The sequence below is a fragment of the Hemitrygon akajei genome, chromosome 6 (genome assembly GCF_048418815.1).
Source record: "Hemitrygon akajei chromosome 6, sHemAka1.3, whole genome shotgun sequence".
In the NCBI taxonomy this organism is placed as follows: Eukaryota; Metazoa; Chordata; class Chondrichthyes; order Myliobatiformes; family Dasyatidae; genus Hemitrygon; species Hemitrygon akajei.
In genome coordinates, this window is record NC_133129.1 from 188,149,532 (window position 1) to 188,173,888 (window position 24,357).

Sequence of the window (24,357 nt, forward strand, 5' to 3'; positions counted from 1 at the left end):
AACAACACAGAAAGAAACTACACTAGACTACTAGACTTCTAGAGGTATATTCTATACCTCTAGAAATGAATGCCAACATTGCATTCACCTTCTGCACTACCAACTCAACCTGGAGTTAACCTTTAGGGTATTCTGCATAAGGACTCCAAGTCCCTTTGCATCTCTGCATTTTGAATTCTCTCTCTAAATAATAGCCTGCCCATTTATTTCTTCCACCAAAGTGCATGACCATACACTTTCCAACATTGTATTTCATTTGCCACTTTTTTGCCCATTCCCCTAAACTATCTAAGTCTCTCTGCAGTCTCTCTGTTTCCTCAACACTACCGGCTCCTCCACTTATCTTTGTATCATCGGCAAATTGAGCCACAAATCCATTAAGTCCATAGTCCAAATCATTGACATACATTGTAAAAAGCAACAGTCCCTACACCAACTCCAGTGGAACTCCACTGGTAACCGGCAGCAAGCCAGAATAGGATCCCTTTATTCCCATTCTCTGTTTTCTGCCAACCAGCCAATGCTCCACCCATGCTAGTTATGCCCCTGTAATTCCATGGGCTCTTATCTTGCTAAGCAGCCTCCTGTGTGACACCTTGTCAAAGGCTTCTGAAAATCCAAGTACACCACATCCACTGCACCTGCTTTGTCTACCCTGCTTGTAATTTCATCAAAGAATTGCAGTAGGTTAGTCAGGCAGGATTTTCCTTTCAGGAAACTGTGCTGGCTTTGGCCTATCTTGTCATGTGCTTCCAGGTAGTCTGTAATCTTATCCCTAACTATTGATTCCAACAACTTTCCAACCACAAGGCTAACAGGTCTATAATTTTCTTTCTGCTGTCTCCCACCCTTCTTAAATAGCGGAGAACATTTGCAATTTTCCATTCATCTAGTACGTTGCCAGAATCTGTCGATTCTTGAAAAATCATTAATGCCTCCATAATCTCTCCAGCTACTTCCTTCAGAATCCGAGGGTGCATTCTATCAGGTCCAGGAGATTTATCCACCCTCAGACTAGTAAGCATCTTGAGCAATAAGCTTTCATGTATTAGTCTTCACTGTGGAAGATACCAGTAATGTGCTAGAAGTTCAAGAGTGTCAGGGGCAGAAGCGTGTGAAGTTACCAGTACTAGGGAGAAGGCACTTAGGAATCTGGTAAGTCTGAAGGTAGATATGTCACCAGCTGGTACATACCCCAGGGTTCTGAAAGAGGTGGCTGAAGATCTTGTAGAGGCATTGCTAATGATCTTTCGAGAATCAATTGATTCTGGCATATTTCCAGAAGGCTGGAAGTTGCAAGTGTCACTCCACTCTTTAAAAAGGGAGAGAGGCAGAAGAAAGGAAATTATAGGCCAGTTAGTCTAACTTCAGTGGTTGGGAATATGTTGGAGTTGATTTAGAATGTGGTTTAGGGTACTTGAAGGCATGTGATCAAAAAGGCTGAAGTTAGCATTGTTTCCTTAAGGGAATCTCTTGCCTAACAAATCTGTTGGAATTCTATGAAGAACTAACAAGCAGAATGGACAAGGGATAACCAGTGGATGTTGTGTACTTGGATTTTCAGAAGGACTTTGACAAGGTGCCACACATGAAGCTGCTTAACAAGCTTCAAGCACATGGAATTACAGGAAAGATTCTAGCATGGATATAGCAGTGGCTGATTGGCAGCAGGCAAAGAATGGGAATAAAAGGTTGGCTGCCAGAGACCAGTGGTTTTCCACAGGTCGTCTATGTTGGGATGGTTTCTTTATCAATTATACATCATTGATTTGGAAGAAGAGATTGATGACTGTGGTCAAGTTTTCAGATGATATGCTGATAGGTGGAGGAGTAGGTAGCATTGAGGAAGTAAAGAGGCTACAGAAATGGCAGATGGAATACAATGTTGAGAAGTGTATGGTCATGCACTTTGGCCAAAGAAATAAAAGGGCAGACATTTTCTAAATAGAGTGAAAATCCAAAAATCTGAGGCACAAAGGGGCCTTGGGAGTCCTCATGCAGGATTCCCTGAAGGTTAATTCAGTAGTGAGCAAGGCAAATGCAATATTAGCATTCATTTCAAGAGGAATGAATATAAAAGCAAGGCCTCACTTAGAGTAAAGTAAGTTGTTCAGCGTCCCCGTGTTCAAAGGATACTGATGAAAATGATTCTAGGATTGAAAGGCTTATTATATGAGGAGCATTTGATGGTTCTAGGCCTGTACTCACTGGAATTCAGAAGAAATAGGTTGACCTCTTTGAAACCTATTCAATAAAGAAAGGCTTCAATAGAGTTGATTTGAAGAGCGTGTTTCCTATGGTGGGGGAGTCTAAGACCAGAGGCCACAGCCTCAGAATAGAGAGATATCCATTTAGAACAGAGATGAGGAGGAATTTCTTTAGCCAGAGGGGGCTGAATCTATGGAATTTTTTGCCACAAGAAGCTGTGAAGGTCAAGTCTGTAAGTATACTTAAGACAGAGGTTGATAGATTCTTGATTGTACAGGGCATGAAGGCCATAAAATTATAAGATATAGGAGCAGAATGCTGGTTAACTGGGATGAGGAATGGCAAATGGAGTTTAATTTGACTCCACAGCCACTGCAGGGTGTCTGCACGTGTGAGGGAATGGTATGGGATGACTGTGTGTGAGGGAGCACTGTGGGATGACTGTGTGAGAGGGAGTGCTGTGGGGTGTCTCTGTATGTGAGGGAGCACTGTGAAGTGTCTGTGTGTGAGGGAGCACTGTGGGATGTATGTGTGTGAGGGAGTGCTGTGGGGTGTCTCTGTATGTGAGGGAACACTGTGAAGTGTCTGTGTGTGAGGGAGCACTGTAGGGTGTCTGTGTGTGAGGGAGCGCTGTGGGATGTCTGTGTGTGAGGGAGTGCTGTGGGATGTCTGTATGTGAGGGAGTGCTGTGGGGTGTCTGTGTGTGAGGGAGCGCTGTAGGGTGTCTGTGTGTGAGGGAGTGCTGTGGGGTGTGTATGTGAGGGAACACTGTGAAGTGTCTGTGTGTGAGGGAGCACTGTAGGGTGTCTGTGTGTGAGGGAGCGCTGTGGGATGTCTGTGTGTGAGGGAGTGCTGTGGGATGTCTGTATGTGAGGGAGTGCTGTGGGGTGTCTGTGTGTGAGGGAGCGCTGTAGGGTATCTGTGTGTGAGGGAGCGCTGTGGGATGTCTGTGTGTGAGGGAGTGCTGTGGGATGTCTGTGTGTGAGGGAGCGCTGTAGGGTGTCTGTGTGTGAGGGAGTGCTGTGGGGTGTGTATGTGAGGGAACACTGTGAAGTGTCTGTGTGTGAGGGAGCACTGTAGGGTGTCTGTGTGTGAGGGAGCGCTGTGGGATGTCTGTGTGTGAGGGAGTGCTGTGGGATGTCTGTATGTGAGGGAGTGCTGTGGGGTGTCTGTGTGTGAGGGAGCGCTGTAGGGTATCTGTGTGTGAGGGAGCGCTGTGGGATGTCTGTGTGTGAGGGAGTGCTGTGGGGTGTCTGTGTGTGAGGGAGCGCTGTAGGGTATCTGTGTGTGAGGGAGCGCTGTGGGATGTCTGTGTGTGAGGGAGTGCTGTGAAGTGTCTGTGTGTGAGGGAGCACTGTGAAGTGTCTGTGTGTGAGGGAGTGCTGTGGGATATCTGTGTGTGAGGGAGTGCTGTGGGATGTCTGTATGTGACGGAGCACTATGAAGTGTCTGTGTGTGAGGGAGCACTGTGGGATGTCTGTGTGTGAGGGAGTGCTGTGGGATGTCTGTGTGTGAGGGGGTGCTGTGGGATGTCTGTGTGTGAGGGAGTGCTGTGGGGTGTCTCTGTATGTGAGGGAGCACTGTGAAGTGTCTGTGTGTGAGGGAGCACTGTGGGATGTCTGTGTGTGGGGGGGAGTTCTGTGGTGTGACTCTGTGTGAGGGAGCGCTGTGGCATGTCTGCATGTATGAAGGAGCACTGTGGACTGTTTGTGTGTGTGAGGAGTGCTGTAGGGTGTATGTGTTTGTGAGGGAGTGCTGTGGGGCGTCTGTGTGTGTGAGGGAGTGCTGTGGGATGTTTGTGTGTGTGAGGGAACACTGTTGGATGTCCGTGTGTGTGAGGAGTGCTGTAGGGTGTCTGTGTGTGTGAGGTAGTGCTGTGGGGCGTCTGTGTGTGTGAGGGAACACTGTTGGATGTCTGTGTGTGTGAGAGAGTGCTGTGGGATGTTTGTGTGTGAGAGAGTGCTGTGGGATGTTTGTGTGTGTGAGGTAGTGCTGGGAATGAGGTACCTCTGGGTTAGAACTGCAACAACAAGTATTTAACATTCATGCCAAGTTGAATGATGTCAAGATGCTTTTCTTGATCTGAATATATTCCAGACCAGGCTCCGGTCTCATCACATTCCTAATCCTTTCCATATGTCCAGCTTCTCCAGTTGTTTTCAATTTAAGCATGTTATTTTAAAAATGTCTGTTGTTCTAATAAGTACTTCCAACCATTACACACCACTGCATGTTGGTAAGAGCTGGTTCACACCAAGATGTAGAGCATAGAATATAGAACACAGATTCTGCCCATGCTGGAAATCCAGAGCAACACACTCAAAATTCTGGAGGATCTAGCCGGTCTCTCTGTACTCTGTCAACTTTATTTACATCTTTCCTGTAGACAGATGACCAAATCTGGGCCTATCAGCGGCGTCTACCGAGCTCTATGAAGAAGAGGTTTTTCTCGCAGGACAGCGGCGATTATTTAGAAAGAGAGCTTCGTGGGCATTTGTCCATTGTATGGGGCCTATCAGTGGTGTCAACAGAGCTCTGAGAACTAAATAAAAGTAGAGAAGGGATAAGCGGTGTGGCCATTGTACAGGAGTAGGCTAATGGCGAGAGTGAAGCGACAGCTTTGGCTCAAAAGAGGCTTTGGCTTGGAAGAGGTCTCAGCTCTGTATAAAGCGTCTGTTAAGGTTTCCTTTTTGTTTGTTTTCCTCTCTTACTGTACCATTTAAATGGCCGTGGTGTGTTTTTTGTGCCGGACGTTGGAGAACTGGGAGACCCAGACTCTCCAGGGAACTACATCTGCGTGAAGTGCATCGGCTGCAGCTCCTTGAAGACCGTGTTAGGGATCTGGAGCAACAACCGGATGACCTTCGTCTTGTATGGAGAGTGAGGATATAATTGATCAGAGTTACAGGGAAGTAGTCATCCCAAAGTTGCAGGAGGCGAGTAGCTGGGTGACTGTCAGGAGAAACGAAAATGTGAATAGGCAGTTAGAGTAGAGGACTCCTGTGGCCATTTCCCTCAAAAACAAATATACCGCTTTGGATGCTTTTGTTGAGGATTTCCTCCCAGGAGAATGCCATGGCGACCGGGTTACAGGCACTGAGCATGGGTTCATGGTGCAGAAGGGAGAGAGAAGAAGGGAGCTGTAGTGATAGGGGACTTGATAGTGAGAGGAACAGACGGGAGATTCTGTGGACGTGAACGGGACACCCAGATGGTATGTTACCTCCCAGGTGCCAAGGTCAGGGACATCTCAGATCGCATCCATAACATTTTAGAGAGGGAGGGGGAGCAGCCAGATGTCTTGGTACATATTGGTATCAATGAAAAAAGCAATGAAACCCTGAAAAGAGAATCTAGAGAGCTATGTAGAAAGCTGAGAAGCAGAGTAGCAATTTCTGGATTGCTGCCTGTGCCACGCACCTGCAAGGGTAGAAACAGGATAATTTGGCAGATAAATGCGTGGCTGAGAAGCTGGTTGCAGGGGTTCTTGGATCATTGGGATCTCTTCTGGGGGAGGTATGACCTGTTCAAAAGTGACGGGTTGACCCTGAACCCGAAAGGGACCAATATTCTCGCTGGCAGGTTTGTAGAGCTGTTGGGGAGGGTTTAAACTAATTTGGCAGGGGGGTGGGAGCCAGACTCAGGATAGGACAGATGGTAAAAAAGTAAAGATGGCGTGCAGTCAGATTGTCAGGAAGGGCAGGCATGTGATGGGACTTAGTTGCAGCTAACAGGCTGAGTATCAAAACATTATGGATGTAGAATCAGAAAGGACAACAAATACAGTACTGAATGTCTTGTATTTAAATCTGCGTAGTATAGAAATAAGGTGGATGATCTTGTTGCACTATTACAGATTGTCAAGTATGCTGTTAAGGCTATTACTGAATTATGGCTGTAGGATGGTTGTAGTTGGGAGCTGAATGTCCAAGGTTACACGTTATATTGGAGGGATAGGAAGGTAGGCAGAGGGGGTGGCATGACTCTGCTGGTAAAGGATGGCATCAAATTTTCCTCTCAGCCCCAATCTCCTGCCTTCTCCCCATATCCCTTCATGTCCTGAACAATCAAGAATCTTAAACCCCATGCAAGGCTTATTGAGAAAGTAAGGAGGCATGAGATCCAAGGGGACTTTGCTTTGTGGATCCAGAACTGGCTTGCCTACAGAAGGCAAAGAATGGTTGTAGACAGGTCACATTCTGCATGGAGGTGAAGTGCCATCTCTCATCCGTGCCAGGTCTTTACCATTCCCTCTGACCTTCAACGCTCTGAGGCAGAGTGCTCTGTCTTCAGGAAGGGCCTCACCTTTGTCCCCCTTCGCCCACACCTCAGTGAGTTCCGCGTACACCATGATGCCAAACTCTTCTTCCACCGTCTCCGTCTCCGAGCTTACTTCTTTGGCAAGGACTCTCCTACCCCCACAGATGACCCCGTCTCCCATCTTCAACCCTCCTCTTCTTCATGGACACCCCACTCTGGTCTTCTGCCTGCTCTGGATCTCTTTATTGCTAATTGCCGATGGGACATCAACTGTCTCGACTTCACCACACTGTGGTCCAATTCCAACCTCTCTCCTTCCAAACGTTCTGCTCTCCGCACCAATCCCAACCTTACTATAAGATCCACTGATAAGGGGGTGTAGCTGTTGTAGTCTGGCGTACTGACCTCTACCTGGCCGAGGCACAGCGACAACTGATACTTCCTCTTATTTACCCCTTGATCATGACCCCACTAAGGAGCACCAGGCCACTGTCTCCTATACCATCACCAACCTTATCAGCTCTGGGGATCTCTCATCCACTGCCACCAACCTCATAGTTCCCACACCCTGCACTTCCCGTTTCTACCTCCTACCCAAGATCCACAAACCTGCCTGTCCAGGTAGACCCATTGTCTCAGCTTGCTCCTGCTCCACTGAACTCATTTCTGAAAATCTTGACTCTATTTTATCCCCACTTGTTCAATCCCTTCCCACCTATGTTCGTGACACTTCTCACGCTTTTTTCAATTTTTTCAATGATTTTAAGTTCCCTGGCCCCCACCGCCTTATTTTCACCATGGATGTCCAGTCCCTATATACCTCCATCCCCCACCAGGAAGGTCTCAAAGCTCTTCGATTCTTTTTGGATTCCAGACCTAACCAATTCCCCTCTACTACCACTCTCCTCCGTCTAGCAGAATTAGTTCTTACTCTCAATAATTTCTCCTTTGGCTCCTCCCACTTCCTCCAAACCAAAGGTGTAGCCATGGGCACCTGCATGGGTCCCAGTTATGCCTGCCTGCCTTTTTACTAGCTTTGTGGAACAGTCCATGTTCCAAGCCTATATACGGGTATCCGTCCTCCTCTTTTCCTTTGCTACATCGATGACTGCATTGGCGCTGCCTCCTGCATGCATGCTGAGCTCGTTGACTTCATTAACTTTGCCTCCAACTTTCACCCTGCCCTCAAATTTACCTGGTCTATTTCTGACACCTCCCTCCCCTTTCTTGATCTTTCTGTCTCCATCTCTGGAGATGGCCTATCTACTGATATCTACTATAAGCCTACAGACTCTCACAGCTACCTAGACTATTCCTCTTCCCACCCTGTCTCTTGCAAAAAGGCTATCCCCTTCTCACAATTCCTCCGTCTCTGCCGCATCTGCTCTCAGGATGAGGCTTTTCATTCCAGGACGAAGGAGATGTCTTCCTTTTTTAAACAAAGGGGCTTCCCTTCTTCTACCATCAACTCTGCTCTCAAACGCATCTCTCCCATTTCCTGCACATCTGCCCTCACCCCATCTGCCCACCACCCCACTCGGGATAGAGTCCCCCTTGTCCTCACCTACCACCCCACCAGCCTCCAGATCCAACGTATTATTCTCCGTAACTTCCGCCACCTCCAACAGGATCCCACTACCAAGCACATCTTTCCCTCCCCCCCTTTCTGCTTTCCGCAGGGATTGCTCCCTACGCGACTCCCTTGTCCATTCATTCCCCCCATCCCTTCTCACCAATCTCCCTCCTGGCACTTATCCTTGCAAGCGGAACAAGTGGTACACCTGCCCTTACACTTCCTCCCTCACCACCATTCAGGGCCCCAGACAGTCCTTCCAGGTGAGGCGACACTTCACCTGTGAGTCGACTGGTGTGGTATACTGTGTCCAGTGCTCCCGGTGTGGCCTTTTATATATTGGTGAGACCCAATGCAGACTGGGAGACCGTTTCGCTGAACACCTACGCTCTGTCCGCCAGAGAAAGCAGGATCTCCCAGTGGCCACACATTTTAATTCCACGTCCCATTCCCATTCTGATATGTCTATCCATGGCCACCTCTACTGTCAAGATGAAGCCACACTCAGGTTGGAGGAACAACACCTTATATATCGGCTGGGTAGCCTCCAACCTGATGGCATGAACATTGACTTCTCTAACTTCCGTTAATGTCCCTCCTCCCCTTCTTACCCCATCCCTGATATATTTAGTTTTTTTTCCCCTCCCTTTTTTTTCTTTCTCTCTCTGCCCATCACTCTGCCTGTTCTCCATCTCCCTCTGGTGCTCCCCTCCCCCTTTCTTTCTCCCTAGTCCTCCCATCCCATGATCCTTTCCCTTCTCTAGCTCTGTATCCCTTTTGCCAATCACCTTTCTGGCTCTCAGCTTCACCCCACCCCCTCCGGTCTTCTCTTATCATTTCACATTTTCTCCTCCCCCTCCTACTTTCAAATTTCTTACTATCTTTCCTTTCAGTTAGTCCTGACAAAGGGTCTCGGCCCAAAATATCGACAGCGCTTCTCCCTATAGATGCTGCCTGGCCTGCTGTGTTCCAGCAGCATTTTGTGTGTATTGTTGGAATGCCTCAGGGATCTGTTCTGGGACCCTAACTCTTTGTGATTTTTATAAATGACCTGGATGAGGAAGTGAAGGGATGGGTTAGTAAATTTGCTGAAGACATAGAGGTTGGGGGTGTTGTGGATAGTGTGGAGGGCTGTCAGAGGTTACAGCGGGACATCGATAGGATGCAAAACTGGGCTGAGAAGTGGCAGACAGAGTTCAACCCAGATAAGTGTGAGGTGGTTCATTTTGGTAGGTCAAATATGGTGGCAAAATATAGCAATAACGGCAAGATTCTTGGCAGTGTGGAGGATCAGAGGGATCTTGGGGTCTGAGTCCATAGGAAACTCAAAGCTCCTACGCTGGTTGACTCCATGGTTAAGAAGGGATACGGTGCATTGACCTTCATCAATCATGGGATTGAGTTTAAGAGCTAAGAGGTAATGTTGCAGCTATATAGGACCCCGGTCAGACCCCACTTGGAATACTGTGCTCAGTTCTGGTCACCTCACTACAGGAAGGACATGGAAACCATAGAAAGGGCGCAGAGATTTACAAGGATGTTGCCTGGATTGGGAAGCATGCCTTATGAGAATAGGTTGAGTGAACTCGTCCTTTTCTCCTTGGAGCGATGGAAGATGAGAGGTGACCTGATAGAGGTGTACAAGATGATGAGAAGCATTGATCATGTGGATAGTCAAAGGTTTTTTCCCAGGGCTGAAATGGCTAGCAGGAGAGGGCATATTATTATAAGGTGCTTGGAAGTAGATACAGAGGAGATGTCAGGAGTAAGTTTTTTATGGAGAGAGTGGTGAGTGCGTGGAATGGGCTGCTGGCAGTAGTGGTGGAGGTGTAAACGATAGGGTGTTTTAAGATGCTCCTGGATAGGTATATGGAGCTTAGAAAAACAGAGGGCTATGGGTACGACTAGGTAGTTCTGAGGTAAGGACATGTTCGGCACAGCTTTGGGCAAAAAGGCCTGTATTGTGCTGTAGGTTTTCTATGTTTCTATGTTTATATCAACTCTGCCTTAAATACATGTTAAAATCTTGGCCTCCACAGCTGCTTGTGGCAAAGAATTCCACAGATTCACCACCCTCTGGCTAAAGAAATTTCTCCTCATCTCCATTGAAAAAGTACATCCCTCTATTCTGAGGCTGTGTCCTCTGGTTTTAGAGTCTTCCACCATAGGAAACATCCTCTCCACATCCACTCTATCAAGGCCTTTCACCATTTGATAGGTTTCAATGAGGTCACCCCTCATTCTTCTGAATTCTAGTGAATACAAGCCCAGGGCCATCAAATGCTCTTAATATGACAAGCCATTCAATCTTGGAACACACACAAAATGCTGGTGGAATGCAGCAGGCCAAGTAGCATCTATAGGAAGAAGTATGGTCGACATTTCAGGCCGAGACCCTTCGTGAGGACTAACTGAAAGAAGAGATAGTAAGAGATTTGAAAGTGGGCCGGGTGGGTGAGATCCGAAAAGATAGGAGAAGACAAGAGGGGGAGGGATAAAGCTAAGAGCTGGAATGTTGATTGGCAAATGGGATACAAGGCTAAAGAAGGGAGAGGATCATGGGACAGGTGGTCTAGGGAGAAAGAAAGGGGGAGGGGAGCACCAGAGAGAGATGGTGAGCAGGCATGGAATGATTGTGAGAGGGACAGAGAGACAATCTTGGAATCATTTTTGTGAACCTATTTTGAACCCTTTCCAGTTTCAGCACATCCTTTCTAACATAAGGAGCCCAAACCTGCTCACAATACTCCAAGTGAGGCTTCACCAATACTTTATAAAACTTCAGCATTCCATCCTTGCTTTGATATTCCAGTCCTCTTGAGATGAACGCTAATATTGCAGTTGCCTTCTGCACTGCAAACTGAACCTGTAAATTACCCTTTGGGAATCCTGCACAAGGAATCCCAGGTCCCTTTGTGTCTCAGGTTTTTGTATTTTCTCTCCATTTAGAAAATAGTCAATTCTTTCATTTCTTCTACCGAGTGTATTACCATACACTTCCTGACACTGAATTCCATTTGTCAATTCTTTGCCAGTTCTAATCTGCCTAAGTCCTGCTGTAGCCTCTTTACCTCCACTCCACCTGCCCTCATATCATTTGCAATCTTTGCAACAATTCTATCATCCAAATCATGACATATAATGTGAAAAAATCACACCCAATACAGACCCATGTGAAACACCATTGATCACCGACAGCCAGACAGAAAAGGCTCCTTTATTCCCCCATTTACTTCCTGCGAGTCAGCCACTGCTTTATCCATGCTAGAATCTTTCCTTTAATACCATGGGCTCACAGCTTGTTAAGCAGCCTCATGTGTGGCACCTTGTCAAAGGCCTTATGAAAATCCAAGTACACAACATCAACCAATTCTCTTTTGTCTATCCTGCCTGTTACTTCTTCATAGAATTCCAACAGATTTGTCAGGCAGGATTTTCCCTTGAGGAAACCATGCTGGCTCCGACCTGTTTTATCATGTGCCTCTGAGTACCCTGAGACCTCATCCTTAATGATCCACTCCAACATCTTCCTAACCACTGAGGTCAGACTATCTGGCCTATAGCCCTCTTTCTTCTGCATCTCTCCCTTCTTGGAGAGTGGAGTGAAATTTGCAATTTTCCAGTCTTCTGGAACCATTCTGGAATCTAGTGATTCCTGAAAGATTATTACTAATGCTTTCACGATTTCTTCAGCCATGTTTTTCAGAACTCTGGACTGTACACCATCTGGTCCAGGTGACTTAACTACCTTCAGATCTTTCGGTTTCCCAAGGACCTTCTCTCTAGTGACGGCAACTTCAAACACTTCATGCCCCCGACACCTGGAACTTCCACCAGCTAGTGTCTTCCACAGTGAAGGCTGATGCAAAATACTTATTCTGTTTGTCTGCTTTTTCATTGTCCCCCATTACTGCCTCTCCAGCATCGTTTTCCAGTGGTCCGATATCCAGTCCTGCTTCTCTTTTCCACTTTATGTATCTGAAGAAACTTTCAGTATCCTCTTCAATATTATTGGCTAGCTTACTTTCATGTTCCATCTTTACCTTCTTCATGACTTTTTTGTTGCTTTCTGTTGGTATATGAAAGATTCCTATTCCTTTAACTGTCCACTAATTTTTGCTCTAATATATGACCTCTCTTTGGGTCTTATGTTGACCTTGACAACTCTTGTTAGCTACAGTTGCATATTCTTGTCTTCAGAATACTTCTTACTCTTTGGGATGTATATATCCTGCGCCTTCCAAATTGCTTCCAGAAATTTCAGCCATTGCTGCTCTGCTGTCATCCTTGCCAGTGTTCTTTTCCAATTATTTCTCGTCAACTCTTCTCTCATGTCTCTGCAATTCCCTGTACTCCACTGCAACATCAGACTTTAGCTTCTCCTTCTGAAAATTCAGGGTGAATTTGTTCATATTTTGATTACTGTTCCCCTAAGGGTTCTTTTATCTTAAGCTCTCTAATTAATTCCTGATCATTGCACAACATCCAGTCCAGAATATCTGATCCCCTAGTGGGTTCAACCACAAGCTGCTCTAAAAAGCTATCTCACAGACATTCTGGAAATTGTACCACAGGGGCAAAATTCAAAGGGGCAGAGAATTCAGGACTGAAGGTGCTGTATTCAAATGCCTGTAACATTTGGAATAAAGTGGACGAACGCATAGTGCAATTAGGAGATTGGTTGGTATGACATTGTGGGCATCACTGAGTCATGGCTGAAAGAAGGCCATAGTTGGGAGTTTAACATCAAAGGATATACTTTGTATTGAAAGGACAGGCAGGAAGGCATAGATAGTGGTGTGGCTCTGTTGGTAAGAGATGGAATTACATCTTTAGAAAGAGGTGACACAGGGTCAGAGAATGTTGAACCTTTGTGGGTGGAGTTAAGAAACTTCAAGGGTAAATAAAATTAATGGAATCATATATAGACCCCCAAATAGTAGCCAAGAGGTGGGGTTGAGATTTCAAAAGGAGTTGAAAAGGCATGTAACAAAAGTAATGATACAATTGTGTAATGGGGAACTTCATATGCAAGGGGATTGGGAAAACCAGGTTGCTGTCAGATCGCAAGAGAGAGAATTTGTTGAATGCCTATGAGATGGCATTTTAGAGCAGCTTGTGCTTGAGCCTACTCGGGGAAAGACTATCTTAGATTGGGTATCGTATGATAACCCATATTTTTTTAGGGAGTTAATGTAAAGGAATCCTTCAGAGACAGTGATTATAATATGATTAAATTCATACTGCATTTGGGGAGGGAGAAGCCTAAGTCAGATGTATCAGTATCACAGTGGAATAAAGTGAACTACAGAGACATCAGAAAGGAGCTTTGCCATGTGGATTGGAGGAGGATACTGGTGGAATGATTGCAGAGGAGAACTAGCTGAGTTTCTGGGAATAGTTCACAAGGCACAGGATAAATATGTCCCATGGAGGAAGAAGTTCTCAAATGGCAGGAGTAGGTTACTGCGCCTGACAAAGGAGGTTAAGGACTGCATGAAAGCCTAGGAAAGGTTGCAAATGTGAATGGGAAGTTGGATGATTGGGAAGATTTTAAAGTCCAATGAAAGTGAAAAAGCTAAAAGAAGGGAAACAATGAAATGAAGGTAGACTAGCCAATAATATAAAGCAATATACCAGAACAACACACACAAAATGCTGGTGGAACACAGCAGGCCAGGCAGCATCTATAAAGAGAAGCACTGTCAAGGTTTCTGGCCGAGACCCTTCGTCAGGACTAACTGAAAGGAGAGATACTAAAAGATTTGAAAGTAGTGGGGGGAGGGGGAAATGTGATATGATAGGAGAAGACCGGGGGTGGTGGGATGAAGCTAAGAGCTGGAAAGGTGATTGGCGAAAGTGATACAGAGCTGGAGAAGGGAAAGAATCATGGGATGGGAGGCCTCAGGAGAAAGAAAGGGGGACGGGGGAGCACCAGAGGGAGATGGAGAACAAGCAGGGTGATGGGCAGAGAGAGAGAAAAAAAACAAACAACTAAATATGTCAGGGATGGGGTAAGAAGGGGAGGAGGGGCATTAACGGAAGTTAGAGAAGTCAATGTTCATGCCATCAGGTTGGAGGCTACCCAGCCGGTATATAAGGTGCTGTTCCTCCAACCTGAGTGTGGATGAAACTCAGGTTGGAGGAACAACACCATGCCAGAATCTATTGACTTTTGAAAGATCATTACTAATGCCTCTGCAATCTCCACTATTTCCTTAAGAACACGTGGGTGCATTCCATCTGGTCCGGGAGATATATCTGCCCTTAGACTATTCAGCTTCCTTAGTACTTTCTCTGTCGCAATTGTGACTGCACACACTTCTCTTCCCTGACACCCTTAAGTGTCTGGTATACTGCTGATGTCTTCCTTAGTGAAGACTGATGCAAAATACTCATTCATTTCCTCCGCCATCTCCTTATCTCCCATTACAATTTCTCCAGCATCATTTTCTATCAGTCCTATATCTACTCTCACCTGCCTTTTACTCTTTATATACTTGAAAAAGCTTTTAGTATCCTCTTCGATATCATTTGATATAGGACTGATAGAAAGTGATGCTGGAGAAATTGTATGACCTTCTTGGTTTCCTTTTGTAAGCTTTTAAAAACTTTCCAATCCTCTGTCTTCCCACTAATTTTTGCTTCCTTGTATGCCCTTTGCTTTGCTTTTACTTTGACTTTGACTTCTTTTGTCAGCCACAGTTGCATCCTTTTTCCATTCGAAAATTTCTTCTTTTTTGGAATATTTCTGTCTTGCACCTTCCTCACTTCTCGCATAAACTCCAGCCACTGCTGCTCTGCCATCCTTTCCGCTAGTGTCCCTTTCCAGTCAACTTTGGCCAGTTCCTCTCTCATGCCACTGTAATTTCCTTTACTCCACTGAAATACCGACACATCGGATTTCAGCTTCTCTTTCTCAAATTTCACAGTGAACTCAATCATGTTATGATCACTGCTTCCTAAGGGTTCCTTCACCTCAATCTCTCTAATCACCTCTGGTTATTACACAATACCCAATTCAGTACAGCCGATCCCCTAGTGGGTTCAACAACAAGCTGTTCTAAAAAGCCATCTTGTAGACATTCTACAAATTCTCTCTCCTGAGATCCAGTGCTGACCTGATTTTCCGAATCCACTTGCATGTCAAAATCCCCCACAATTATCATAACGCTGTCCTTCTGGCAAGCCTTTTCTATTTCCTGTTGTAATTTGTAGTCCACATCACTGCAGCTGTTAGGAAGCCTGTATATAACTGCCATCAGGGTCCTTTTACCCCTGTGATTTCTTAGCTCAACCCATAAAGATTCCATACCTTCCAATCCTATGTCACTTCTTTCTAGTGATTTAATATAATTTCTTATATATATTGTGTAATATAATATACTGTATCCAGTTCTGGTCGCCTCACTATAGAAAGGATGTGGAAGCATTGGAAAGGGTAGAGGAGATTTACCAGGATGCTGCCTGGTTTAGAGAGTATGGATTATGATCAGAGATTAAGGGAGCTAGGGCTTTACTCTTTGGAGAGAAGGAGGATGAGAGGAGACATGATAGAGGTGTACAAGATTTTTTGGGACCAACAACATAGGCAGGAAGAGGGATAAGGTCCTGAAGTGTGAGTTTCGGGAACTAGGCAGAAGGCTGAAGAACAGGACCTCAAGGGTGGCGTTCTCAGGATTGCTGCCAGTACTACGTGATAGTGATGGTAAGAATTGGAGGAGATGGCAGCTGAATGTGTGGCTGAGGAGTTGGTGCAGGGGGCAGGGTTTTAGATTTTTGGATCATTGGGATCTCTTCTGGGGAAGGTGGGACCTTTACAAATTGGATGGGTTGCACCTGAGCTCGAGGGGGAGCAATATCCTTGCTGGTAGGTTTGCTAGCATGATTCGGGAGGGTTTAAACTAATTTGTAAGGGGGATGGGACCCGGAGCGATAGAGCGGTGAAAGAAGTGCATGGAGTGAAGCCAGATCTAACATATAGAGAGGCTTTGAGGAAAGAGAAGCAGAATAAAGGGTATAAAGGTAGTAAGGTAGAAGGGCTAAAGTGTGTGTACTTAAATGCAAGAAGCATCAGGAACAAAGGTGATGAACTGAGAGCTTGGATACATACATGGAATTATGATGTAGTGGCCATTACGGAGACTTGGCTGGCACCAGGGCAGGAATGGATTCTCAATATTCCTGGATTTCAGTGCTTTAAAAGGGATAGAGAGGGGGGAAAAAGGGAGGAGGGGTGGCATTACTGGTCAGGGATACTATTACAGCTGCAGAAAGGGTGGGTAAAGTAGCAGGATCCTCTTTTGAATCAGTATGGGTGGAAGTCAGGAACAGGAAGGGCGCAGTTACTCTACTGGGGGTAGCAGAAGAGATACTGAGGAGCAGATTGGGAAGCAGATTTTGGAAAGGTGCAAAAATAACAGGGTTGTTGTCATGGGTGACTTTAACTTAGCTAATATTGATTGGCACTTGATTAGTTCCAAGGGTTTAGATGGGGCAGAGTTTGTTAAATGTGTCCAGGATGGATTCCTGTCACAGTATGTTGACAGACCGACTAGGGAGAATGCAATACTAGGTCTAGTATTAGGTAACGAACTGGGTCAGGTCACAGATCTGTCAGTGGGTGAGCATCTGGGGGACAGTGATCACTGCTCCCTGACCTTTAGCATTATCATGGAAAAGGATAGAATCAGAGAGGACAGGAAAATTTTTAATTGGGGAAGGGCAAATTATGAGGCTATAAGGCTAGAACTTGCAGGTGTGAATTGGGATGATGTTTTTGCAGGGAAATGTACTATGAACATGTGGTCAATGTTTAGGGATATCTTGCAGGATGTTAGGGATAAATTTGTCCCAGTGAAGAAGCTAAAGCATGGTAGGGTGAAGGAACCATGGCTGACAAGTGAAGTGGAAAATCTAGTCAGGTGGAAGAAGGCAGCATACATGAAGTTTAGGAAGCAAGGATCAGATGGGTCTATTGAGGAATACAGGGTAGCAAGAAAGGAGCTTAAGAAGGGGCTGAGAAGAGCAAGAAGGGGGCATGAGAAGGCCTTGGCGAGTAGGGTAAAGAAAAACCCCAAGGCATTCTTCAATTATGTGAAGAACAAAAGGATGACAGGAGTGAAGGTAGGACCAATTAGAGATAAAAGTGGGAAGACGTGACTGGAGGCTGTGGAAGTGAGCGATGTTCTCAATTAATACTTCTCTTCGGTATTCACCACTGAGAGGGAACTTGATGATGGTGAGGACAATATGAGTGATGTTGATGTTCTGGAGCATGTTGATATTAAGGGAGAGGAGCTGTTGGAGTTGTTAAAAATACATGAGGATGGATAAGTCCCCGGGGCCTGACGGAATATTCCCCAGGCTGCTCCACGAGGCAAGGGAAGAGATTGCTGAACCTCTGGCTAGGATCTTTATGTCCTCGTTGTCCACGGGAATGGTACCGGAGGATTGGAGGGAGACGAATGTTGTCCCCTTGTTCAAAAAAGGTAGTAGGGATAGTCCAGATGATTATAGACCAGTGAGCCTTACATCTGTGGTGGGAAAGCTGTTGGAAAAAATTCTTAGAGACAGGATCTATGGGCATTTGGAGAATCATGGTCTGATCAGGAACAGTCAGCAAGGCTTTGTGAAGGGCAGATCGTACCTAACAAGCCTGATAGAGTTCTTTGAGGAGGTGACCAGGCATATAGATGAGGGTAGTGCAGTGGATGTGATCTACATGGATTTTAGTAAGGCATTTGACAAGGTTCCATACAGTAGGCTTATTCAGAAAGTCAGAAGGCATGGGATCCAGGGAAGTTTGGCCAGGTGGATTCAGAATTGGCTTGCCTGCAGAAGGCAGAGGGTCATGGTGGAGGGAGTACATTCAGATTGGAGGATTGTGACTAGTGGTGTCCCACAAGGATCTGTTCTGGGACCTCTACTTTTTATGATCTTTATTAACAACCTGGATGTGGGGGTAGAAGGGTGGGTTGGCAAGTTTGCAGACGACACAAAGGTTGGTGGTGTTGTAAATAGTGTAGAGGATTGTCAAAGATTGCAGACAGACATTGATAGGATGCAGAAGTGGGCTGAGAAGTGGCAGATTCAGTTCAACCCGGAGAAGTGTGAGATGGTACACTTTGGAAGGACAAACTCCAAGGCAGAGTACAAAGTAAATGGCAGGATACTTGGTAGTGTGGAGGAGCAGAGGGATCTGGGGGTACATGTCCACAGATCTCTGAAAGTTGCCTCACAGGTAGATAGGGTAGTTAAGAAAGCTGGTGGGGTGTTAGCTTTCATAAGTCGAGGGATAGAGCCTAAGAGACGCGATGTAATGATGTAGCTCTGTAATATTCTAGTTAGGCCACACTTGGAGTACTGTGTCCAGTTCTGGTCGCCTCACTATAGGAAGGATGTGGAAGCATTGGAAAGGGTACAGAGGAGATTTACCAGGATGCTGCCTAGTTTAGAGAGTATGGATTATGATCAGAGATTAAGGGAGCTAGGGCATTACTCTTTGGAGAGAAGGAGGATGAGAGGAGACATGATAGAGGTATACAAGATATTAAGAGGAATAGATAGAGTGGACAGCCAGCGCCTCTTCCCCAGGGCACCACTGCTCAGTACAAGAGGACATGGCTTTAAGGTAAGGGGAGGGAAGTTCAAGGGGGATATTAGAGGAAGGTTTTTCACTCAGAGAGTGGTTGGTGCGAGGAATGCACTGACTGAGTCAGTGGTGGAGGCGGATACACTAGTGAAGTTTAAGAGACTACTAGACAGGTATATGGAGGAATTTAAGGTGGGGGGTTATATGGGAGGCAGGTTTTGAGGGTCAGCACAACATTGTGGGCCAAAGGGCCTATTCTCTGTTCTATGTTCTTACCAATGAAGCCACGCCACCCCCTCTGCCTACCTGCCTATCCTTCTGATACACCTTGTATCCTTGGATTTTCAGCTCCCAGAGACAGGCGTCCTTTAGCCATGTCTCAGTGATGGCCACAATATCATACCTCTCGATCTGTAGCTGTACGACAAGGTCAGCCACCTTATTCCCTATGCTGAGTGTATTTAAGTATAACACCTTAAGTCCAGTATTTGGTACTTTTTGCATTGATTGTACTGCAACTCATCCCAATGGCTGCAAATTTGCTGCATCGCTTGCCTGTCCTTCCTGACATCTTTACTGCTCACTATCTTAGATTTATTTCTGTTTTCCCCCTCCTCCACTCTATCATTCCGGTTCCCATCCCCCTGCCAAATTAGTTTAAAACCTCCCTAACAGCTCCATTAAACCTTTCCACCAGGATATTGGTCCCCTTCAGGTTCAGGTGTAACCCGTCCTTTTTGAACAGGTCATACTTCCCCCAGAAGAGATCCCAATGATCCAAGAATCTGAAGCCCTACCCCCTGCACCAACTTCTCAGCCACGCATTCATCTGCCTGATCGTACTATTCTTGCCCTCACTAGCACGTGGCACAGGTATCAATCCTGAGATTACTACCCTGGAGGTCCTGCTTCTCAGCTTCCTTTCTAACTCCTGGGAATCTCTCTTCAGGACCTCCTCCCTTTTCCTATCTATGTCATTGGTACCAACATGTACAAAGACAGCTGGTTGCTCGCCCTCTCCCTTCAGAATATTCTGGACCCGATCCAAGACATCCCGTACCCTGGCACCTGGGAGACAGCACACCATGCAGGTATCTCTATCAGGCTCACAGAGTCTCCTGTCTGTTCCCCTGACTATAGAATCCCCTATGACTACCGCATTCCTCTTCTCCCTCCTTCCCTCCTGCACAACAGCGCCAGGCTCAGTGCCAGAGACCCGGTCACTGTGGCTATCCCCTGTCAGGTCATCCCTCTCAACAGCATCCAAAACGATATACTTGTTGCTGAGTGGGGCAGCCACAGGGGTGCTCTCCACTCTCCAGGCATCTCCTTTCCCTCTCCTGACTGTCACCCACCTCTTCACTTTCTCTAATAAGCAGTAGGTCATCAAGCTGCAGCTCCAGATCCCTAACACGGTCTCTGAGGAGCTGCATCTCGTGCACCTGGCGCAGATTTAGCCATCAGGGAGGCTGGAGGTCTCCCAGGATTTCCACATCTGACACCCTGAACAAATCACTAATCCTGCAGACATGCTACCTAATTCTGCAGGAATGAAAACAAGGAAAAATAAATCTACTCAGCCACTTACCTCGCCAAACACACAAACTTCTCAAACCGTTAGCTCATACCATTGGCTGTGTGAGCCTGGCTGTTCCTCCGTCTGTGCGGGCCGATTCGCCAAGGGGAAAAAAGCGTTGGTGCCTCACTCTCACTTCTTCCCGTTACTGCCTAAGCCCATGGAGCCAAAGCCCTTCACTCTGCTGCCCGCTGTAAAGGATGGTCTTCTTTTTAAATTCTCTGCGCTATCCTGTCTACGCCACGCGCCTGCGCAGTCTCGCCCTTCTTGTACTCGAAGAAGTTTTTTAAAAAACTGCCTTCCTTCAGAATTTAGCTCTCAAGCCACCCTTCTTGTCCCGATCCAAAAAACAACCATTGGGAGTCCCCTTCCTTTTTAAACTCTCCATGCTGTCCTGTCTCCGTCACATGCCTGCGCAGTCTCACCCTTCTTGTACTCGAAAAAGTTTTTAAAAAAAAACTGCATTCTTTCAGAACTTAGCTCTCACACCGCCCTTCTTGTCCCGATCCAAAAAAAGCAGAGCAGTCACCTCTGCTCTGCCATCATCCCTGCCAGTATTCCCCTCCAGTTCACCTGGGCAAGCTCCTCTCTCGTGCCTCTGTAATTCCCTTCATTCCCTTGCAATTCTGATACATCTGACTTATGCTTCTCCCTCTCAACTGCAGTATGAATTCAACTTGTGGGAACTTCTACTTTGAAAAAGGACCACTCGACAACTTCATGTTGAAAAGAACAACTTCATCTGGGATGGCAAAACCAATAGTTACATGCAGAGGTTTTCAGTGAAATGTACAGCACAGCAGCGAGCTATGCACATGCACACCGGAGAAGACGGAAGTAAAACCGCTACAATCCTGGAAACAGCCTCTCTTGACAAACAGCTTCCCCTAACAGGAGTATTGCCATATAATCATCAACCTAATTGGTATTAACTTATTCTTATAATGCTCACATTAGAACACTTCTTCCCTTTTAAGTTCCAACATTCCCCAAATGTAAAAAAACTGGGAAACAAAGACAGTGGTGTCATTAGCTTGAGTACCCCTGAAACTTATACTAGTGTCTCAGCAACTGCTTACCAATACAAAACACCTGAAAAACGTGGCAAATTCAACATTCAGTCTAACAAAAAAAAACTGTCCAGTCAAACATTCAGTCTGTCAGGAGGTTTGTGAGGGCGCTGTGATCTACGCACTACCCCTGGTGACCCAGTAGGCACCGCTGGTGAGGGTGCTTTGGGTGGATCTGGTGTTGGGGGCATGAGAGGGGTCTGTGTGTCCATGTGAGAATGTCCATCCTCTTCAGGAGACCCCGACCCCTCTGCCAGTGTCTCTCCCTCTCTGGCAAAGTCACTGATGGACATGCTCCCACAGTAGTCTGTCCTACCGTTGGAAATTCCGTGGAACTGTCTGCCTCTGAGCCTGTATCATGACGCAGGCGCCCATGGTCCTGAAGTCTGTGGAAAACACATCCATCCATCAGCTTAACAACATAGGAGACTGGACCACTCTGCTTAAGAATAACCCCAGGTAGCCATTGCTGATTGTTGTTACTGCTGAAGCTTCTCACAAAGACACTGTCATCCAGTTTTAACTGTCTCTCTCGCGCATGTTGATCATGTTCCTCCTTCTGCTTTTTCTGCTTTCTCTCCACTTTTGCCTTCATGTCTGGGTGCAGCAGGTCCAATCTTGAATTGGGACTACGCCCCATCAGCATCTCTGCTGGAGTGCGTGCAGTTGCAGTCTGTGGCATCAGGCGGTATTTAACCATATAACCCGCATGGAAACAGGCCATCTTGACCCTTCTAATCCATGCCAAACGCTTACTCTCACCTAGTCCCACCTACCTGCACTCAGCCCGTAACCCTCCATTCCTTTCCTGTCCAGATAACTATCCAATTTGTTTTTAAAAGACAAAATTGAACCTGCCTCTACCACTTCTACTGGCAGCTCATTCCACACAGCTACCACTCTCTGAGTAAAGAAGTTCTTCCTCATATTACCCCTAAACTTTTGCCCCTTAACTCTCAACTCATGTCCTCTTGTTTGAATCTCCCCTACTCTCAATGGAAAAAGCCAATCTACGTCAACTCTATCTATCCCCTCTCAATTTTAAATACCTCTATCAAGTCCCCCCTCAACCTGCTACACTCCAAAGAATAAAGACCTAACTTGTTCAACCTCTCTCTGTAACTTAAATGCTGAAACCCAGGTAACATTCTAGTAAATCTTCTCTGTACTCTCTCTATTTTGTTGACATCTTTCCTATAATTTGGTGACCAGAACTGTACACAATACTCCAAATTTGGCCTCACCAATGCCTTGTACAATTTTAACATTACATCCTAACTTCTATACTCAATGCTCTGATTTATAAAGGCCAGCATACCAAAAGTTTTTTTCACCACCCTATCCACATGAGATTCCACCTTCAGGGAACTATGCACCATTATTCCTAGATCACTCTGTTCTACTGCATTCCTCAATGCCCTATCATTTATCATGTATGTCCTATTTGGATTATTCCTACCAAAATGTAGCACCTCACACTTATCAACATTAAACTCCATCTGCCATCTTTCAGCCCACTCTTCTAACTGGCCTAAATCTCTCTGAAAACTTTGAAAACCTACTTCATTATCCACAACACCACCTATCTTAGTATCATCTGCATACTTCCTAATCCAATTTACCACCCCATCATCCAGATCATTAATGTATATGACAAACAACATTGGACCCAGTACAGATCCCTGAGGCACACCACTAGTCACCATCCTCCAAACTGACAAACAGTTATCCACCATTACTCTCTGGCATCTCCCATCCAGCCACTGTTGAATACATTTTACTACTTCAATATTAATACCTAACGATTGAACCTTCCTAACTAACCTTCCGTGTGTAACCTTGTCAAAGGCCTTACTGAAGTCCCTCTTAGACAACATCCACTGCTTTACCCTCATCAACTTTCCTAGTAACCTGTTCAAAAAATTCAGTAAGATTTGTCAAACATGACCTTCCACGCACAAATCCATGTTGACTGTTCCTAATCAGACCCTGTCTATCCAGATAATTATATATACCATCTCCAAGAGTAAATTCCATTAATTTACTCACCACTGATGTCAAATTTACAGGCTGATAATTGCTAGGTTTACTCTTAGAACCCTTTTTAAACAATGGAACTACATGAGCAACACGCCAATCCTCCAGCACCATCCCTGTCGATAAAGACATTTGAAATATTTCTGTCAGAGCCCCTGCTATTTCTACACTAACTTCCCTCAAGGTCCTAGGGAATATCCTGTCAGGATCTGGAGACTTATCCACTTTTATATTCCTTAAAAGCACCAGTACTTCCTCTTCTTTAATCATCATAGTTTCCATAACTACCCTACTTGTTTCCCTTACCTTACACAATTCAATATCCTTCTCTTTAGTGAATACCGAAGAAATTGTTCAAAATCTCTCCCATCTCTTTCGGCTCCACACATAGCTGTCTACTCTGATTCTCTAAGGGACCAATTTTATCCCTCACTATCCTTTTGCTATTAATATAACTGTAGAAACCCTTTGGATTTATTTTCACTTTACTTGCCAAAGCAACCTCATATCTTCTATTAGCCTTTCTAATTTCTTTCTTAAGATTCTTTAAGATTTAAGAGTATGATCTTCATGTTGTTACCTAACACACCTCTGGTATTCCTCCTTCATAACTCCCTCCGTCTTCAACGGACCCTTATGAAGATACAATTCCCTACACAGCCTCAAGCCCCTTCTGCGGTTTCATGGCACTCCCTTGTCCATAATCCCTCCCAACTGATCTCCTTCCTGGCACTTATCACAGCAAGCGTTACAGCTGCCCTACCTGCATCTACACGTCTTCCCTCGATCCACATTTGTGAGACCCAATATAGATTCCGGTACCACATTGTGGAACACTATCACTTCGCATTCACCCTCTAAAATCCATGCTTTTTGACGTTGGCAAATAAACGTGTAAACATTCCGCAGAGCTCCTATCCAGACGGATCTGCGGCCAGTCTATAAGAATGATCAGTGGATCCCAGTAGACTGGTAAAATGAGTTTCAAACTGCCTTGCAACAGGATGAATAGATACACATTGGAGACTTGCTCTGTGAC